General features: G+C 37.9%; 1 long non-coding RNA gene across 1 annotated transcript; it reads left to right on the top strand.

Moving 5' to 3' along the window:
- The first annotated feature begins 7510 nt into the window (after positions 1-7510).
- LOC144026318 (uncharacterized) lies at positions 7511-8453 on the top strand. The gene is made up of 3 exons (XR_013285103.1): positions 7511-7592; positions 7948-8025; positions 8284-8453. It is a non-coding gene; the product is annotated as an uncharacterized LOC144026318 (long non-coding RNA).
- The last annotated feature ends 11869 nt before the right edge of the window (positions 8454-20322 follow it).

Below are 20322 nucleotides of genomic sequence, written 5' to 3'. Positions count from 1 at the left end.
GGGAATAACTTTAAAACAAGTCTCTTCGCGGCATTGTGCCAGTGGTACCTCTCTGAAACGTTGGTCCCATGCGAAGCTTCCCAGTCACTGAGAACCTCAGGAACAGATGTTGTGCTGATGCCTGGCATCAGGACTAAACACGGTGAATATGCGTTTCAATTTAGTCCCGATGATGCGATTCGACTCTGACCATGTTTAGTCCAGGCTGAGAAGGGTTTTGTTCAGCTCTACACATTCCAAAAGAAGGTGTGTTTAAGCTGCAATTATTCTGTTTTACTTTTTTCTAATTTATTACTATTTATTTTGTATTGGTCATGTTTTCATTTTAATTGTGTCTTGTTAACTTTTACCATGTGTTTAAAAAGGATTGCGACTCATCCTGTGTATGAATTGTGCTACACAAATAAATTTGCTTTTCCTTGCCTTACGGATGGATTTAGATTACATGATTCACTGATTAATGTTTTTACTTGCAAGTGGCACAATTCACGCATGTAATTAAATATCCAATGATTAGAATCAGGCCTCTTCCAAATAGACAGTTTGGATACACACCGCCACTGCAAGCCTATCAACACAAATACAGTCAATGCATTAAAGAGATTCTCTTGAAACAAACACTACAGTTCCAGGATGGACTATTTAATGTTATGTAAATAATTTAGGTTAGAGGGGTATTGTAATTAAAACTAGAAATGCCATTTCTAGGGAAATGGCGCGTGAAGGCTGGAAAGCTGAATGAAAAACTGTGTATATGTTGAAGTTGGAATGAAGTGATGAATAATGTGGAAGTAAATGGAAAATGTGGCATGTGGGAAAAATCGGCTACAAAATCGGGAATTGTGGGTGAGGTGTGAATTTTGGAAGTGAATTTCTGGAATATATTTAAGATGGAATGAAGTGAATCGGATGAATAATGTGGAAGTAAATGGAAAATGTAGAATGTGTAAAAAATCGGCAACGAAATCGGGAATTGTGGGTAAGGTGTGAATTTTGGAACTGAAAATCTGGAAGAGCTCATAGAGTGAATTGCTGGAATATAATTAAGTTGGAATTGAGTAAATCTGATGAATAATGTGGAAGTAAATGGAAAATGTAGAATGTGGGAAAAATCGGGTACGAAATCGGAAATTGTGAATTTTGGAGCTGAAAAGCTGGAATAGCTCATTGCGTGAATTGGTGGAATATATTAAAGTTGGAATGAAGTCAATGGGATGAAAAATGTGGAAGTAAATGTGAAATGTAGAATCTCCCATTAAGAATACATGTGGAAAAATCAGGTACGAAATCGGGAATTGTGGGTAAGGCGTGAATTTTTTAACTGAGAAAAATGGAAGCGGTCATTGTGTGAATTTTTGGATTATGTCGAACATTGAACGACGAGAATCGTTTGAAAAATGTGGAAGTAGTAGCGCGTCAAAAAAGTGCGAGGAATAAAATGGAATAATGACACGAATGGTGTAGAATAACATACCGTATGTGTGAAGGCCTCCAGCCTTCACACAATAAGGACAATAACATATTTGCAGCTGGTGTAATATGCACAGGTTCTTTTTCATTGTTGATTATGTGTGGGTACTGCTCAGTGTTGATGCTTATGTAGTTCATGTATTTTTTACATGTACAAAGTACATGCAGATTCTTTCAGGGTGTTCAGTAATGCAAATAAAAGTGATATTCGATGTGTCACTAATATGTAAATACACTGTAGACATAATATGATTCAAATTTGACACCTTGAACTGTGGTCTAAATGATATCGGATTTGTGTCGCCTGTTATTCAGTGGTTAAGAAAATGTGACAGGTGATCTATCTAGGATATATGTAAATTGAAGCAGCCAAAGAGCATAGCGCTAATTACCTCAAATAAACTGGTCGCGTAAGACACGCACGCTTTCACTTCTTTGCCTGAAGGGGTGTATTTATCATGACACCGAACACTATAATTACCTGGCAGAAAAAAAGTAATTATACTTGGAAAAGAGATCTTAGGAAGGCCATTCCCACTAGGAAAATAAAAGAAACAGTAATGCTAAAAGTTTTGTCTTAAGACTTTTTAAATTAAAGACTGTATTGTGACCTTAAGTTCTTAAACCCTATCAAATTATTAAGAAACCATAAAAAGATAGTAACAATTTTAGAGATGAAACAAAGTATGCCTATGGCAAAAGTTTTAATTGCATTTCAGTTGGAAAAAAAACAAAAAACAACTCTACTCGATGATGTAATCACAGCTAGATTAAACCAGTCCAAATGTCACTGGCCATTTTGGATTTTACATTCTATCAAGCGATCACGGTCACTTGTTCAACCTCACACAAAAGGTTAAATTGTCATGTTCTCACTCTGCTCTGAGCTGCTGGGCGGTGCACGGAGGAGTTGAGCACTGTCACATGGGTGCAATTGTGTTAAACTCCCAGTCTTAACGCTTAGACCAGGCTTCTCCAATCCTGGTCCTTATGGGCCGGAGTCCTGCAGGTTGTTGATGTTTCGTCCTCCAGCACACCCGATTCTAAAGATCAGGAATATTATCAGGCTTCTACAGAGCTACAGTTTTTATGTTTTGTTTTCCTGGTAATTTTCCCTGGGTTACTCCTTTCCCATTCGTCACTATTTGTACTTTACAACTTATTGTAGTACATTTTGTAGAGCTTTAAATTTGTTATTCTCTTGTTTTGGTTCTTTCTAAATTGATTTTTGTTGTATTCATCTGTCTTGATTAGTATATACTCTATGGAGTTAGAATCATGCCAAAACCCCGTAAACACAAAAAACGTGATCGACGTACACAAAACCTGTCTACGTACACAAAACGTGTGTTCTACGTACACAAAACCTGTCTACGTACACAAAACCTGATCTATGTACACAAAACCTGATCTACGTACACAAAACGTGTGTTCTATGTACACAAAACCTGATCTACGTACACAAAGAAAAAAAAATGTTTTGTGTACATAAAAAGCAATTCTACAACTACGGATACAAGTCACGTGACTTTTGGCAGTGATATTCTGCAGTTCTACGTGGCGAAAACTCAAGATCCACATGCGCAAAGCCAGTAAACTTTACAGCAGGGGGCGCTGTTGAATCAGCACCGTATTGAGAGTGAGTTTGGCCAACTGGTTGAAGAACAACTACGCTGTGATTGGTCAACTGCTGGTCACATGACATATGGACGCCTTGTCGTTACCATGCCGCTGCGATTACGTAATGTATTGCATTAGGCGATTATGGCGTTCACAATCACAAAGACTTAATTAATCTAAAGTCTTAAAAAATAAAAAATAAGTAACACGGCACACGACTCATTTGACGAGGTAGAAAGCTGCAGTGTGCAGTCCCACCTACATCAAATCGTGGTATTTTACTTACTTTATTTAACCCTAAATCTAACCCTGCATCATAACGCCACTGCCTGGTTGTAATTGTGAACAACGCCATGCTGAGCGACACGGCATCATTGCAATATGTAAGTGATAACAACAATAGAAACGCCAATTGCACCAACACCATGGTAACGACAAGGCGTCCATCTGTCATGTGACCAGCAGTTGACCAATCACAGCGTAGTCGTTCTTCAACCAGTTGGCCAAAATTTCTCTCAATACGGCACTGATTCAACAGCGCCCCCTGCTGTAAAGTTCACCAGCTTTGCGTGTGTGGCTCATGGGTTTTCGGCACGTAAAACTGCTCGGCAGAATATCACTGCCAAAAGTCACGTGACTTGTATCCGTAGTTGTAGAATTGCTTTTGATGTACGCAAAACATTTTTGTTCTTTGTGTATGTAGATCAAGTTTTGTGTACGTAGATCAGGTTTTGTGTACGTAGTACAGGTTTTGTGTACGTAGATCAGGTTTTGTGTACGTAAATCAGGTTTTGTGTATGTAGAACACACATTTTGTGTACGTAAATCACACGTTTTGTGTACGTAGAACAGGTTTTGTGTACATAGAACAGGTTTTGTGTATGTAGAACACATTTTGTGTACGTAGATCAGGTTTTGTGTATGTAGAACACATGTTTTGTGTACGTAGATCAGGTTTTGTGTACGTTGATCACACGTTTTGTGTACGTGGATCAGGTTTTGTGTATGTTGATCACACGTTTTGTGTACGTAGAACAGGTTTTGTGTACGTAGATCAGGTTTTGTGTATGTAGATCACACGTTTTGTGTACGTAGATCTCACGTTTTGTGGACATAGATCAGGTTTTTTGTACGTAGAACACATTTTGTGTACGTAGTTCACACGTTTTAGGTACGTAGAACAGGTTTTGTGTACGTAGAACACACGTTTTGTGTACGTGGATCACACGTTTTGTGTACGGAGAACAGGTTTTGTGTATGTAGATCAGGTTTTGTGTAAGTAGATCACACGTTTTGTGTACGTGGATCACACCTTTTGTGTACGTAGATCAGGTTTTGTGTATGAAGATCACACGTTTTGTGTACATAGAACAGGTTTTCTGTACGTAGATCAGGTTTTTTGTGTTTACGGGGTTTTGGGATTCTAACTCCATAATACTCGTTCCTACCCTTTTGTTAGTACTTTTTGGTCCTCCAGTTTTCAAATTTTACCATTTTACTTGGCGCTTAAGCTTTTTTTAATAAAAAGTTTTGAAAATTTTCATACATCCTGTTACTGCTTTGTAGTCCAATCAGTCACACAAACAGTTTGGGATAATAGAACAATCTAATTGGCATATTAATGATAAACTTACAAGATGATGAAAATTAAAGTCTGTCACTGTACTGAGTTGATGCAAAGTCAGAGAAATATCTAAAAACAAAACATAACTGTTCTTCCTCAATTTTTAAAAAATTTATTGTGATATCTGAGGTGCTCATTAATTTATTCATTCTCTCCTGCTTATCCTGTTCAGGGTTAGAATGCTAATCACTTACTGAAAAGCAGTGGTTTCCAAACATTTTTTTTTACAGCCCCCTCATGTTTGTATCTGAAACTTTTAATTGCTACAGTACAATTTGCATATAATCCATCCATCCATCACATACAGTGTGGTAGACAATGGAGAATTCCATTCTTTCCTTTAATTATCTTGTTTTTTGTGAGTGACTGTCTTTCCTCCCTTCTCAATGTCCTGAAATAAATGAACATTGTTTACTCAAATTCAGAGCACAATTGTGGCATCAACATTCATTTAGAATTTGTAAATGTATCTAACATAAATTTATGTTCTTGTTTATTGTGAAAATGCACGCAAGAAATACTTTGTAAATTAGAACAAGCTTTTATGATGATGGAAAGGTCCAAGACCACTAAACGTGTGAACATAGAAAGTTGGAAGCGTTAATTATAAGTCAAGAGCACATTTTAAACTTTGTATCTCTCCTTGTATGTTACCATCTGCCAGATATTTTTCAGATCAGTGAAGAAAAACATTTCCCCTAAAGCTATGGGATAAGGAATCAGTGCATATACTGTAACGGCTTCCCAACGCATGCCAAGCACATAAACTCTGCTCATGCACTGTGCATGCACGCGTGTAGAGATGTATGTGTGTCGAGGCCCGACTTGCCTAATCAAGATTCAGGGGAGGCTTCAAGGAGGAATACATTATCAAAGTGTGATAGACTCTAAACCCCTCTTCATACATAATAAATTATTCAGAGCTCTGCAAACTAAACTCAAAGTCAATGATAAATGCAGTGCAGTCACCATAGTGCTAAACCACACTTCATTAGGCTGGCGTGAATGCAACAGAGACAAAAATAACAAACAGAATAATAAGGGGTTGCAGGATTTTTCAAATGTGGCTGGCAGCAGGGTGGAGCAGGTGAGAGTTTGAGGAGTGGCAGAAGAGAGGAGAAATTGCAATGAGTTCAAATGACACTTTGTTTGGGCATCATACAGGAAATTGATGATAGTGACGCACACGACTGTTGAGAGAGAGAGAGAGAGAGAGATAGAGAGAGAGAGACCTTGCATTGGTCTTGGTCTAAAAGTATTTATATATATATATATATATATATATATATATATATATATATATATATATATATATATATATACACTAGGGGTGTTGAAAAAAATCGATTCGGCGATATATCGCGATACTACATCGCGCGATTCTCGAATCGGTTCAATAATCGGCAGAATCGATTTTTTTTTTTTTTTTTTTAGGATTCACACCTTGAGCATGGAAGAATGTTATATGAACGGAACATTAAGCCTTAATATTTTATTTTAATGCTGTTCAAACATGAAACAGATTACAACCTCTATAAGACTGAAATTTCAGATAAATAAATAATACATTTTCATATAAATCTTACACTCTACAAGCTTACTGATTAGTATTTTCTAAATTTGAATGAAAAAAAATCGCAACAATCGACTTATAAATTCGTATCGGGATGAATCGGTATCGAATCGAATCGTGACCTGTGAATCGTGATACGAATCGAATCGTCAGGTACTAGGCAATTCACACCCCTAATATATATACATATATATATATATATATATATATATATATATATATATATATATATATATATATATATATATATATATATATATAAAACTAATTCAACAAAAGATGCCCCTGCCAAATCTAATATTTGGGTTTCTAAGGAACTGAGCCCCTTTTTCTTTTATCGCTCAGTTCCTTAGACCCCAATATTAGATTTGGCAGAGGCATCTTTTGTTGAATTGGAGTAATATTTTTTAATTAAAAAAAAAGTTTCCTCCTGTAAACACATTCAGGATATAATATACATCATGTATGTAAGGCAGGTGTGTCCGAACCTTTTCATTTGAGGGCCACATACAGAAAATCAGGAGGACACAAGGGCCACATAATGGTATGAAGAAAAATTGTGTTTCACCCTAAAAAATGTACAAATAATTTATTTGTGCTTTTGCATATTTAGAAAACTGCTACAGCATATAAACCAATTTATTTGTAATATGGCAGTAGAGTTATTGTAGTTTGGGAATTTTTCATTTTAGTTAGTTTGTATTAGTTTTCAGGGTGGTTCTGTTAGTTTTTATTTGTTTAGTTCTTTAAAAAATGCTGAGTTTTAGTTTAGTTTGTTAGGTTCAGTATTAGTATTAGTTTTTTTTTGTTTTTTTTTTAAATGTGTATTACTTGTACGCAATATTAAAAAAAAAACACCATGGGAGCGATGTCATCTGAAGGTGCTTTTCTCTTGGCTGCTGCTAGATGACGTCACTTCTGTGTGACATACTTTCAAACATCATTATTCCGGTTTATACCAAAATAAATCTATTAAAAATCATCCCTAAAGGCTCATGCATTCAATTAATTAACAAAGACTAAAACGAATTGTTTGCTATAATTATAGTTTTAGTTTTGTGAACATAAAATGTATGTCAAGCCAAACTGTCAGTTGACAAAGGCCAGCTGAAAAAGACTACAAAAATGGCCGACAAACCACCTTGACCCGGAAGCATTGCTTGACCTTCCTCAAGGCAACACCTGTCACAGGTGCAACGGATTGAAATCAAGCAGAAGGCAGCAGCACAAGAAGGGCACTTGCCTTCTAGTCTTGGACTCTCATGCTTGCAAACTATTGCTCTACAAACACCGGAGAGACAGCCGGTAAAACTGCGATTAGAGACATTTTGATTCAGCAAATTGTTTGTTCGACTAGCTGTTGTCACACTTGATAAAATGCAATGTGGTGGGATTGTTTGTTAAATGTGGGAGTGGCTTTTGGTATTGTCTATTCATTGGCTTTTTAATCTTAAATGTTTGGGTGTGAAATGTTAGTCACAGGGTTAATTAAATTGAAATGTAATGTGATTTTCATTTTATATTAACATATTTTATTCACTGAGTATTGGTGTATCACTGTTTGTGAAAATAGATAGTTGAGTACAGTTAAGGTAATTTTATACGTATTGTATGTGTATGGAATTTAATCTGTATTTTTTTCTATGTGTTTTGGTTAAAGGTTTTTCCACCTAATGGCAAGAAAGAAAAGAAAAAGAGCCACCTGGTCATTTGACTGAATTCAACTTCTAAACTCCAGGTAGGTAGCCTAGACCTTTCAAGTGGGGATATTGCATGAGGGGAAAAACTTGACAATGTAGTTTCAGTTAGATTTCGTTTTTGTTTAAAAAGCATTTTTGTTTTTATTTTGGTAACAATATTGTTTTTTTGAGTTTTTAGTTTTTTCGTTAGTTTTAGTTAACTAAAATAACTGTTTTTCGATACCCTCCCTCCTTACTTGACCATCTCCAAACATTTTTTTAATTTTATTTGAACTGAGTCAAATGCCTTTTTTTAGCATATGTCGCAGGCCTCTGAAAAATGGACGGCGGGGTGCAAATGGCCCCCCGGGTCGTAGTTTGGACACCACTGATTTAAGGCAAGTTGTGTAATGTCTGAAGTCCTGTTGTTTATGCTGAACACATTTAAAACATCCTTTCTGCGAAGTACTGTCTCAAATTTTCTCCAATTTTGATATTGTAAATGTATAGGATCGTATGGCGAGTTGTCTTGGTTTAGTGGCTATCCAGTAATATATACAGATCAGAGCCGCTGGTTAGCAACGCTTAGTGACATAGAAGAAAATTTAACAGCAGAAGTGTCACATTTTATTTAGTGACTTGTGTAAAATAAACACAAAGGAAGGTCAGATAAAGACTTGATTTCTGTTTTTCAGTGTCCAATTTTAAACGAGAAACGGCTCCTTCTCGTTCAATTGACCGCAACACTGCCTCCCCGTGGACGGAGGAGGCATTGGCCTGAGACACGTAAATATCTGAAGGCTTGTGTGTGTGTGTGGAAAATCTGTAATTTTTGTGTCTAAAATAAATAAATAAAAAATGCGCAGGCGCGACGATCCATAAGCGCGCTTTCGACAACTCGCAAGCAAATGTCATGGAAAATGCGCACACACAAAATTTAAAAACGTGTGAAAATGTTTGTGGATCTGAAAAATGCATGTGAAAATCACGGATGTATTTATGGATCTCAAACACTTGTGAAAATCAAGAATTTATTTGTGAATATTTTTTAGACAAATCTCTCCCCAAAATCACACACGCACCATGTACAAGCTTGACACAGAGGCAGCAGATACACTTTAGGCCAGAGGTGGCAGTCACAAGCAAAAAAGTGACACACTTCGAAATGCACCTTTTTTAAAAAGATGACATCACAAATTAATCATCTCCTTATTTGAATTATTACAGTCACAACATATCTATACCTTGTGTTCCAAGTGGGAATAAATTGAGTTAAAACATGGTCAACATTACTTTATACTACTGTCTGCTTGTTTAGGTCATGTTTACTGTATGTTTGTCGTGAATTGTAAATACTAGTGTTGTTCGGATAAAATTTTTTGGCTTCCGATACCCAGCTTTGCAGTATCTGCCTATACCTAAGTTTTTTTGTTTTTTTTAATTTTTTTTTATTTTTTTTTTATTTTATTTATTTTTGCCCTCCCCTCAACATGAAAAAGCTGTCCTGCCATTGGTTCAGAGCATTTAACTCTTTGGCCGCCAAAAACGTTCAGTATAATCCTAGGATTGACGTCTGTTTTTTTATGGAAACAGGTGGAGGAAAGCCTTGGGCAGCTGTGCTCCAAGTATCAAGTCGATCGGGTTACTATAATGGGTATTCCTGGCCACTAGATGGCTGTGATGAGTCTTTTGGACAAGCTCAGGTAGGAGAACAGTAGAAGAAGAGAGGCGGAGCTATAGAGTGTTGCGGGGGAGAGAATGGCGAACTTGGCTAAGGGAGTCAAAAGGGCTACAGATGGCAATCAGCTCACACTTGAGCCTTATTTTCAAAGCTCAAAAGCATCGACCAGTGCTCAAGAGCACAGTGATGACGGGGTTAAGTCATAGTTGAAGCGGTGACGCGGCCGTTTCGACCACGTCCTAAGGCCCCACCGGCTAGCGATGCTAATAACGTCCTAAGGCCCCACCAGCTAGCGATGCTAACACCGGAGAAAAGTAGTGCACAACCGAAAATAATATATGATATTGAAATGTATATTTGTAGATCCCAAAGATTCTGGCTGGCTTGAAGTTGATGAATTCGGCTGGCAGCCAACCATCTTCCCCTTTGCTGCAAAACCAGGACCAAGGGAAGCTGCAGCAGAGCTGAATTCCCACCTGCCAGCTGACATCCTGGAGCTCTTCATCACGGATTAACTTCTCCAGCACATCGTTCATCATACCAACCTCTACGCAAATCAGTCCATGCAGAAGCAGACTGACAAAAACTGTTGCGCACGTGTAAATAGTTTGCAAAGAGTTTTCCAAATTGTTTGTTCGGATTGCTACTGTTGCATGTAAATAAACTTATTTTGCAATCAAAAAAATTTTTTTGTTGTTGGGGTAGTGTTTTATAGAAGTTTAGGTGTTTGTAGAATCACTCATGCAAAAAAAAAAGTGCCAAATTCACTAGAGTGCATGAAATAACATCGTTTCACAAAAAGCTTGATTTCTCCGTATTTTGGAAGAAAATAGAGGATTTGGGTGAAATGAAGCTGTTTTCTATTGTTGATTACTGAAGATCCGAATAAGGTAGAAGCAAACTTTTTTTTTTAGATGAAAGGTGCGACTTCAATCTTTCATTTGGTAGTGTCCGCGTTTCCATAGTCCTAACATTTTCTGTGGAGCTTGAAAGATGGGTAAAATTCTGTTACCTTTTCCGAAAATGGCTGGCAGTCAAAGAGTTAAGGGATGCAGTGAACATGTCATATTAGGTGTGAATTGCCTAGTACGTGACGATTCGATTCGTGTCACGATTCGATACCGATTAATCCCGATATGAATTTCTAAGTCGATTGTTGCGATTTTTTCATTCAAATTTAGAAAATACTAATCAGTAAGCTTATAGAGTGTAAGATTTATATGAAAATGTATTTATTTATCTGAAATTTCAGTCTTATAGATGTAATCTGTTTCATGTTTGAACAGCATTAAAATAAAATAAGGCTTAATGTTCCGTTCATATAACATTCTTCCATGCTCAAGGTGTGAATCCTAACCCGAAGTCAGATGTTTTGTTGAATATTTTTCCATTAAAAATGCAAGTTTAAAAATCGATTCACACACACACAAAATAAAAGGCAATGATAAGACGTTGAATCGGTAAGACTACCGAATGAACAATTCTGAGCTCTTAAAAAAAAAAAAAAAAAAAAAAAAAAAAATTTTATTGAATCGATTAGAGAATCGTGCGATGTATCGCGATATATCGCCGAATCGATTTTTGCCTAACACCCCTATCACATATCAGTGAATATTGTGCACGAGCAAGACACAAGATGCTGCATCCAAAAGCCTATATTAGCTTTGGAATTAATGGTATCGGCATGTTACTTGCGAGTAGTCACCGATACCACTGTTTTAATGCAGTATCGGCGCCTGAACAACACTACATGAATACTGTTATGTGTGATGCTGCAGTGCAACACTTATTGAAATAAATACTTGATTGGAATGAACATTCCCCAATTGTAGCTGACTCTGTACCTGGTCCGCCCTCAAAGTCGTCAGATCCTCGTAACAGTCAGAGGCAAAGCACGATGTGCCTGCTTTGTGACAGCTTAGGTCAGGGGTGGCGAGATCCGGTCCTCGAGGGCCGCAGTCCTGCTGCTTTTGGATATTTCGCTTCTTCAACACAGCTGATTCATGATCAGCTCATCAGCAAGCTCTGCAGAAACCTGATAACGAGCCTGTTAATTGGAATCAGCTGCACTTCGAGTAGGGAAATCTGCAAAACCTGCAGGACACCGGCCCTCGAGGACCGCAGTTTGCCACCCCTGGCTTAGGTTGTTTGAAAGCGCTATATAAATGAAGTTGAGTTGAGTTTTGGGCTGAACCTTCAGAGTCGAAATGAGTGGTTAGGGGCAGTTAGGCGGCAGCCAATCCAGACCAAGCGCAGCAAAATTTGAAATTCAAACGTCAAGTGACTTCACGGCACCCAACAATACAAAAGAATCAGAATTAATCTTAATTAAGAATCAGATTACGCAAAATTTTAATTAAGGGAACATTTCTATTTCCTTGATGTTGCTAAATAAATCTGCATGCATTTGCAAGACAGTATAATCTATGCAATCATATTCCACTCACAATCCAGATGGCATCCACCCATTTTTCTATGTCACATCATTTATTCAAGCCTTTTAACTCCTCAGTGACTTATCACAGTGTATTTCCTTGGTCAAAGCTCCTTCGTGGAGCTTCCTCAATCCTGACTTCTTGATACACATTTAAGACAATGGGGATCCTTGATAGTATGGCAGTATAATGAATTCTGGGTCGCGGATTGTGGTTCCAATTAAGAGACCTGAGATACAGTACACCTGTAGAGTTTTTGACACCAAAATTGACCAATTAAACCCATTTAATACAGTTCCTTTAATACCAATAACATTCTCAAATCACTGTAAAATAATGTGATGATCAAATGTGTTGAAGGCGATGAGGCTGTTGTCAAAGGCACTTGTACAATCACTGTTTCAGTCCTGAGTAATGATACATTCACGCCTGTCATTGTTTCCACCAAACTATTGCAACTCTGTTAGTCATTTTTGTTTTCTTACAGACAAGACTTTCTTGTAACACGTCTACACAGAGCTCCACATTCAATTATAATGTGAGCAAATCCCAGTGCAAAGCCTATTGGAGGCTAATTATTTAGCCATTTTAATTACATTCCTTCGGGATCTGGCACAGTCCATCCACATGCCTTTCTGTTATTTCCAAAAATGTGACATTTTCTTACAAGCTGCAGGGAAATGTCAATCGCACTTGCATGGCTGTGCTGATTCAAGTATCAAAATCCATGCAGTGATTTACAGTATGAGTAATAACATAATGGCGATTACAATAGTGCCACAAAAGTACTTATATAACTGACTAGGTATTCGCTGAAAATGTGGGCACTTGCCGAAAATGTTGGCATCCGCCAACGATGGGAAGAGACCTTTTTTTTTTCTTTCTTTATGATCAAAAGACGTCCCACCATACTAAAAAAAATCATAAAAATCCCAATTAAAAAAAGATTTAATGATTTAATGTCTAATGTTACAAATGTATGTAATTAACTACCTCATTTCCAAAAATTGCTCGTGTAGAGTCCGTCAGGCGAACTAGTCAAGCTAAAAGCAGCAACAATTGCTTATGTTATCCATTACGGAACACGCACCAAATTGTGAGGCCAAATTGAAAATCAAATCTTTCTAAATACCGTAATACGCTGACGTTCGCGCAATGGTCTCTTTTAATTTAAAGTTGTTCCCGGCAACGTGACTCATTTTTCGAGTCACTCTAGTTCAGGGGTGCTCACTGACCAAGTCAAAATGATCTAACCACCACAAAAATGCAAAACTAATTATGTTCAAATGTACTGAGGATTCTTTGTATGTACAATGTATGTTGATGTACCTTGCAGTAAGCCAATATTGCAAAACACACAATTAACTATTAACATTTTTTTTCTCGTAATTACCCTAGTTTACTTTGATGACTTACACTGAATTGAATCAGCCATAGTCTGGACTATAGCTGCTGACAGCCAGGCTCAAGCACACTTCCAAATGCTCATCAGTCATGGTGGAACGATATTTGGACTTAATAATCTTCATGTAGGAAAAGTCTGACTCACATAAATAGGTGGAGCCGAATAATGTTGGTGCTGTATTTTCTATGAAGAGAAAATGCCACTCCACATTTCCCTTCTTTGCTGTTGGTGGACTGGCAGATGAGGCAAACGCACTTCGAAAATGACATCGCGAAAGAAAGTCCACCACAATGACAAAATCAAATCAAACGCGTGTGGAGCAAAGAACCAATCAGAAAATGGAACAGTCGGGACTACGTGAGAAGAGAACCAATCAGAGGCCAACTTGAGCAGTGTATGGAAGCCAGTCGCCCGCTTCAAATAACACTCCCGAGAAGAAAGTAGACGGCAGATACTGAAATTGCGAGGTAATGTCCATGGCTGCAAGACGGCAACGAGAAGATTTGTAAGCCCATTTAATGTTCACTGATGAAGAAAAAGTGTAAAGAATGTGGAACGCTCATTCACTAGACTAATATGACAAATTTGAAGAGACATCTAAAGAACGTACATCACAAGATGTTCTCTAAGGTAAATGTGCTGCCGTTGCTAACGTAGCATTCAACAATCTAAAATCTAAATAGAATTGTGTGCATAGGATAATCAAGTAATATAGATAACAAATACTAGGAATGTAACGATAAGGGCAATATTGTGATATTAAAATTGCCACAATATCGTCATGTTCACAATATTTAAAAAGAACACATCTGTTAAAGTCAGGCTGATTTCCATTTGTGCAGTTTTAGCACCCTCTAGTGGCTAGTTTATTAGTGCAATTTAATTTGCATTAGGTATGTTTTGGCCTTCTGTTTAAAATCTATGCTAATTGTCAGATGAAGGGGAACCCAATTTGCTTGTGAAGCGATCAATGTGTGCTTGCATTAGCAAGTAAGTTCCTCCATATTAGAGATTGTAGGTGGGTTATATGCATTGCTGTTATATACAAAAGCACTATTTTTTTTACATTTTTTTTTTTTACCCCACCTTCTGCCCAAAACCAGCTGGGATAGGCTCCAGCACCCCTTGTGAGGAATAAGCGGTTCAGGAAATGGATGGATGGATGGAATTGTAAACTTTCCTTTATACCCCTTTTTTTTTGTTCCATTTAAGCCCTGCTAGGCTTAGAGATTTTTTTTTTTTTTTTTTTTTTTTTTTTTTTAAGGAGCACACACTCCACGGACTGCACTTGTCAACAACCATCCAGAATTTTCTTTCCATCTTTTGTCCCCTTTCTTTTCATGTGCGATTTATCGTCAATCAAAGTCAAAGCCCGTCAGAGACACAGAATACTAAAGGCACTCTGAGGTTAAAATTGGAGATAACGACCCCTGTTACAACTCGTTTCTCTACACCCTCTCCAGAGTCTTTTGGGATGACACAAACCAGATTTGGCAACAAAATACTCAACATCAAGCAGGTCTTAGAGAACAAAACCCCTTTTGCGGTGCGATCCTTGACTTGCCGCCATCTGCAGAGTGATGTTTGTCTTAGAGATCAGTCAAAGATGGAGGAAATAAGCCAGTTGATGAAATTTTGCAGGCACCAAGTCTGAAATAATGGCGGCACTTGACTTGAGGTGCGGCATCAATCAGTGGAAGAGATCTGACTAAACGATGGAGAGCGCCTGCCAAAATGAGACTCGAGGATGAGAGGTATGGTGATTTGTTAGCCATGTGTCTCTGTGTACATGGATGAATCATAATGCACTGTGAGAGCTGCTGGGAAATGCCATTATGTCCTTGTGAATGGGAAGCAACTGGGAACAGTACTTAACATCATGACACTATTTATTTCCATCCATCCATCCATTTTCTTGACCGCTTATTCCTCACAAGGGTCGCGGGGGCTGCTGGCGCCTATCTCAGCTGGCTCTGGGCAGTAGGCGGGGGACACCCTGGACTGGTTGCCAACCAATCGCAGGGCACACAGAGACGAACAACCATCCACACTCACACGCACACCTAGGGACAATTCGGAGCACCCAATTAACCTGCATGCATGTCTTTGGAATGTGGGAGGAGACCGGAGTAACTATTTATTTCATTTTATTTTAATTTGATGCAACAATTATGACAAAACGTTTGTCAAAACATTTGTACCACTGATCCAAAAGGCAATGAAATTTATGGAGCAATTTTGTTCTAACTTAAAAGTACCTTTGACCGTAAGAACATAAGGTAGAAAGTTTTAATTTAGTTGTGAAATAACTGAACTGACAAGGTAGAGACAAAAACATTAGCAGACTAGAGCTGCGAGCAGCTATAAAGGGCCCTCGCAGCCCGGGCATCGTTGGGGTACTTGCACGTTAGGGTACTCGCACATTGGGGTACTGGCACATTAGGAGCAAAATTTCTTTGAACATGGCATGATAAACCTTTACATGTGGAATTTTTTTGCCGGGTGTGATGTGTGTGTCAAGCTCAATGGGTTTTGGTGATTGTTAAGATCTGCAAAAATCAGCGTCCTTTTTTTATTTTTAGGGAATGAGTTGACCTGATTGGTATTTTTTGCAAAAGTATATATACATCGCTCGTACTCATTGCACGATGTTGCTTTTATTGTCCATAGAGGCTATCAAAAATAAATAAAACAAAATAAAAAAGTACATATGTTTGGAACGGTCTGATACCAGTGAACATCTTGAGTAGTGGAAAGTAAAAGAATATTTATAAATGACTTATTTATAACACTTACAATGAGTTCACAAATGTTGTACAAAATACCGTAAGTGTTTTTTTTTTTTTTTTATGCCTCAAGGACTAGGTGGCGCTGTATTTATAACTGGATTTTGTCATAGTGATACCTTCAGGCCTTGACTAAAAATATACTTGTCAAGTTTGGGATTTTTTTGAAGCATGTACCGGGGAGTTATTAAGCATATCCTTCATTCACGATACTGCTTTTAACGTCTATAGAGGCTATGAAAAATAAATAAAACTAAATAAAAAATACATATGTTTGGATAGGTCTGATTCCAGTGAACATTTTGAGTGGTGGAATGTAAAAGAATATTCATAAATGACTTAGTTATCAAACTGAGAATGAGTTTACAATTTTTGTAAAAATACCGTAAGTGGGGTATTTTTTTCCTTGCCTCAAGGGCTAGGTGGCGCTGCATATATAACTGAATGTTGTCATAGAGATACCTTCAGGCCTTGACGATAAACATACATGTCAAGTTTGTGATTTTTTGGAGCATGTTCCGGGGAGTTATCAAGCATATCCTTTTTCAGTGCGAAACACAAATTTGTATGCCCCGCCCTCATCATATAGTATTTCGAAAAGTCAAGATTTTTCCCCCTGTCGTTGGCTCAGGTCTTGACATGGTCCAGGTCAAGTCTTAACTCAGTCGGCTGAAACGTGTAGGAGAAGTGGGCAAAAGTATGCCCCCTGTAAATGTGCAAACATCGTCAAAAATGGGACATTCAAAAATTCATAGCTCGCTTCCTGTTCATTTTAGCATATGGGTCAAAGAGACTTTTTTTGTAGGTCTTGGGCTCCCTCATACACCTAAAAATTTCCGAAGATGTTGCTTAAACGTACAACCGGGGCTGCTTCGTTAAAAATTTCTAGGGGGCGCTATTGAGTCATTTTTGTAAAAATAGGACAATACATGATAAAATATTGCTCATTTTGCCAGGCCAGAGGTGTGTGCCAAGTTTCATGAGTTTCTGTGCATGTTTAGACCCTCAAAATTGGCGTTGTTTTCTTGGCGAACAGCGCTTAGCCACGCCCACAGCGATTCGCGAAAACTCACAAACTTTGTGTTGTAACATCATGAAGGCAAAAACTCTCATCTGAGCAAATATGAGCTAGGTCCAGATAACGTGGTTGGAGAAAAACATTGAAGAAATATAAGAAAAAAGGATTGCCAATAGGTGGCGCCATCAGTAAGATGAAATATAAGTTCGTAGATGTGTTAAGGGCTGGACTCTCATCAAATGTGTGAAATTTTGAGAAGATTGGACCATCTGGGTCAAGTTAAAGCAGCTTTTATTCTCACGAAAAATTATCAGATTTTGCAGCACTGTATAGGCCACGCCCTTTGGTGAAAATTTACAATATTCGGTGTGGGCCATGATCAACATCTTAAGGCTTTTCTGACCAAGTTCTAACTGGATCCCTTCAACGAGCTCAGCACAGTAGCTAAAAACGTTAAGTATGACATTTATTGTTACCACTAAGTGGTGCTATATGTATAACTGAATTTTATCATATAGATGTTTTCAGGCTATGACTATTACGTTGCCTGAGAAGTTAGAGATTTTTTGGAGCTTGTACATGGGAGTTATTAAGCATTTGCTCTTTCTGGACAAATGAAATTTTAAAGCCAATATTTGATACCCCGCCCCCGTCATATAGTATTTCGAAAAGGCAAGATGTTTTGCCCAGTTGTTCTCTCAGGTCTTGAGATGATAAATGCCAAGTTTGAAGTCAATCGGATGAAAAATGTTTGCAAAGGGGGAAAAAGCATGACCACAGTGAATGTGCCAAAATAGGCCAAAATTGGACATTAAAAAATTCATAGCTCACTTCCTGTACATTTTAGCTACATGGTCCCAATAGACATTTTTTGTGCGTCTCGGGGTGCTACACGTGCCTGACAATTTTCGTTGCTCTAGCTCAAACGTGCCGGGCTTGGTTTTTATTTTTCTACGCTAGGGGGTGCTATAGAGTTGCGTTGTTATGACGACTTCATAATATCAAATTTTTCGCCGGGCCTGAGGAGTGTGCAAAGTTTGGTGAGTTTTCGTGAATGTTTAGGTACCCAAAATTGCGATCGTTTGCGGAGAATAAAGAAGAAGAAGAAGAAGAAGAAGAATTTTTACAAAAACAATAGGGACCTCGCAGCGGTCGCTGCTCGGGCCCTAAAAAGACGTGTACAGGAGACAAAGGAGATCATTTAAAGGCATGGTCTTCCATTTTCGCTCAGGAAAATGTACTATAAAAATACAGGATTTATACACACAAACTCCTTAATTTACACCTCTGGACTTTTGTTAATGTGTGGTGGTGATTTTTTATTTTTTATTTTTTATTTTTTTTTCCCCCTAAAGCGACACCTCTCCAGCCTGTGTTTTTCCATTTTGTTGGCTGCGTGATGTCACTACTGCGGCAACTTGACAGCACTCACTGATTTTACGTGAGTGAGTGAGTGAGTGAGTGAGTGAGTGAGTGAGTGAGTGAGTGAGTGAGTGAGTGAGTGAGTGAGTGAGTGTGAATGAAAAGAAAAATCCGTGCGTGATGTCAAGTTGCCGCGGGAGTGACGTCACGCAGCCGACAAATTCGCCCGGCCTCACATCTACGAAACGCGCCCCCGCTCTGCAATTGGCCGGAGGGTATAAACACTGTCTGTCCACAGAAACGTCCCGCTGTTGAGACAAAACAAACACAAAATGGAAAAATACAGGCTGGAGGGGTGTCGCTTTAGGAAAAAAATCACCACCACACATTAACAAAAGTCCAGAGGTGTAAATTAAGGAGTTTGTGTGTATAAATCCTGTATTTTTATAGTGTATTTTCCTGAGTGAAAACGGAAGACCGTGCTTTTTAATATCCAAAACCAAGACCTGATCATAATAAAATTCAACAGAAAAAGTTCTAGTGTCAAACCAAAAAAACATGAATGACGCTTACTTCCTTAAATTACTCTTTAGCAAGTGAAATGGGCTTAAAGGGATACTTGACTCATTTTCAGCAGTAAAAAAGTTTGTATTTTGTAAAAAAAAAAAATTTGCTAACTTCAGAATTTTTCATATACAATTATTACCTTTAAAAACTAATTTTGTCATTTGCTGTTGACTGAAGATGACAATCATGACATCATCTGTGATGAGGAAATGAGTAACGACCAATCACGGCTCACCTGTTTTCTGGGGTTTGGTTAGCAAACTGAACCTGCACGTTCGACATTCGATAGCCGTTTCCCCCAGACGAGCAGGAGAGCTGGTAGGATGGTCTTCCGCATGTGCATTTTAAAAAAAAGTGACAAATGGACGTTTGACATCGACTTTTTGAGAAAATACACTTTTAACGATGTTGTAATCACCAAATTAAAAAATGATTAAATTGTTTTAAATTAGCCAATATCTGTACTCACAGCACTTCATGTGTAGTTATCAGAAAATTGTGACTGTAGTAGGTTGCTATTGTATGTTTGCTTGTATAATCTATCATCTTAAAGGTCACGTACATTTGGAACAATACAATATTATTGACAGGAAGTAGTTCACAAGTTCAAACAGTGTACATGATCAGTTGATAAATGCTGTACGTTATCAGCCGATAATGTACATTGTCATTTTCTCAGAATCAAGTGCTCACCAAAATCATGGTACAATGCTGTGTGCTCTTACATAAACGCTGTTGCGCTTCAAAAACAAATGAGACACAAATACCACGAGACAAGATGTTTCTTGAGATTGAATCCATGAGAACGAGAAAAGACTTGAACAGTTGTAAAATAATAACTCATAAATAATATAAATGTTCCCGTTTTCAAAATGTTTTCTTTTTCTTGAGCAGACTGGATGAAAATTAATGACCTAGCTCTAAAGTGGAAATGTAAACATAAATAGGAGTCACTTGTTACAGGCTCATTTTTTTAAATGCTGCTGCAATAACAGCTTCAGCTGAAATCTTTCCTCTTATAGAATTTTAGGGCTGCACTGCAGTGATCGAACATTTTGGCATTCGAATATTCAATGAAAATTCTATTGGGTATTATGGCTTA

This window comes from Festucalex cinctus, chromosome 9, assembly GCF_051991245.1.
Source record: "Festucalex cinctus isolate MCC-2025b chromosome 9, RoL_Fcin_1.0, whole genome shotgun sequence".
In the NCBI taxonomy this organism is placed as follows: Eukaryota; Metazoa; Chordata; class Actinopteri; order Syngnathiformes; family Syngnathidae; genus Festucalex; species Festucalex cinctus.
Note: the sequence above shows the minus strand (reverse complement) of the source record. Positions and strands in the feature narration are given on the sequence as shown.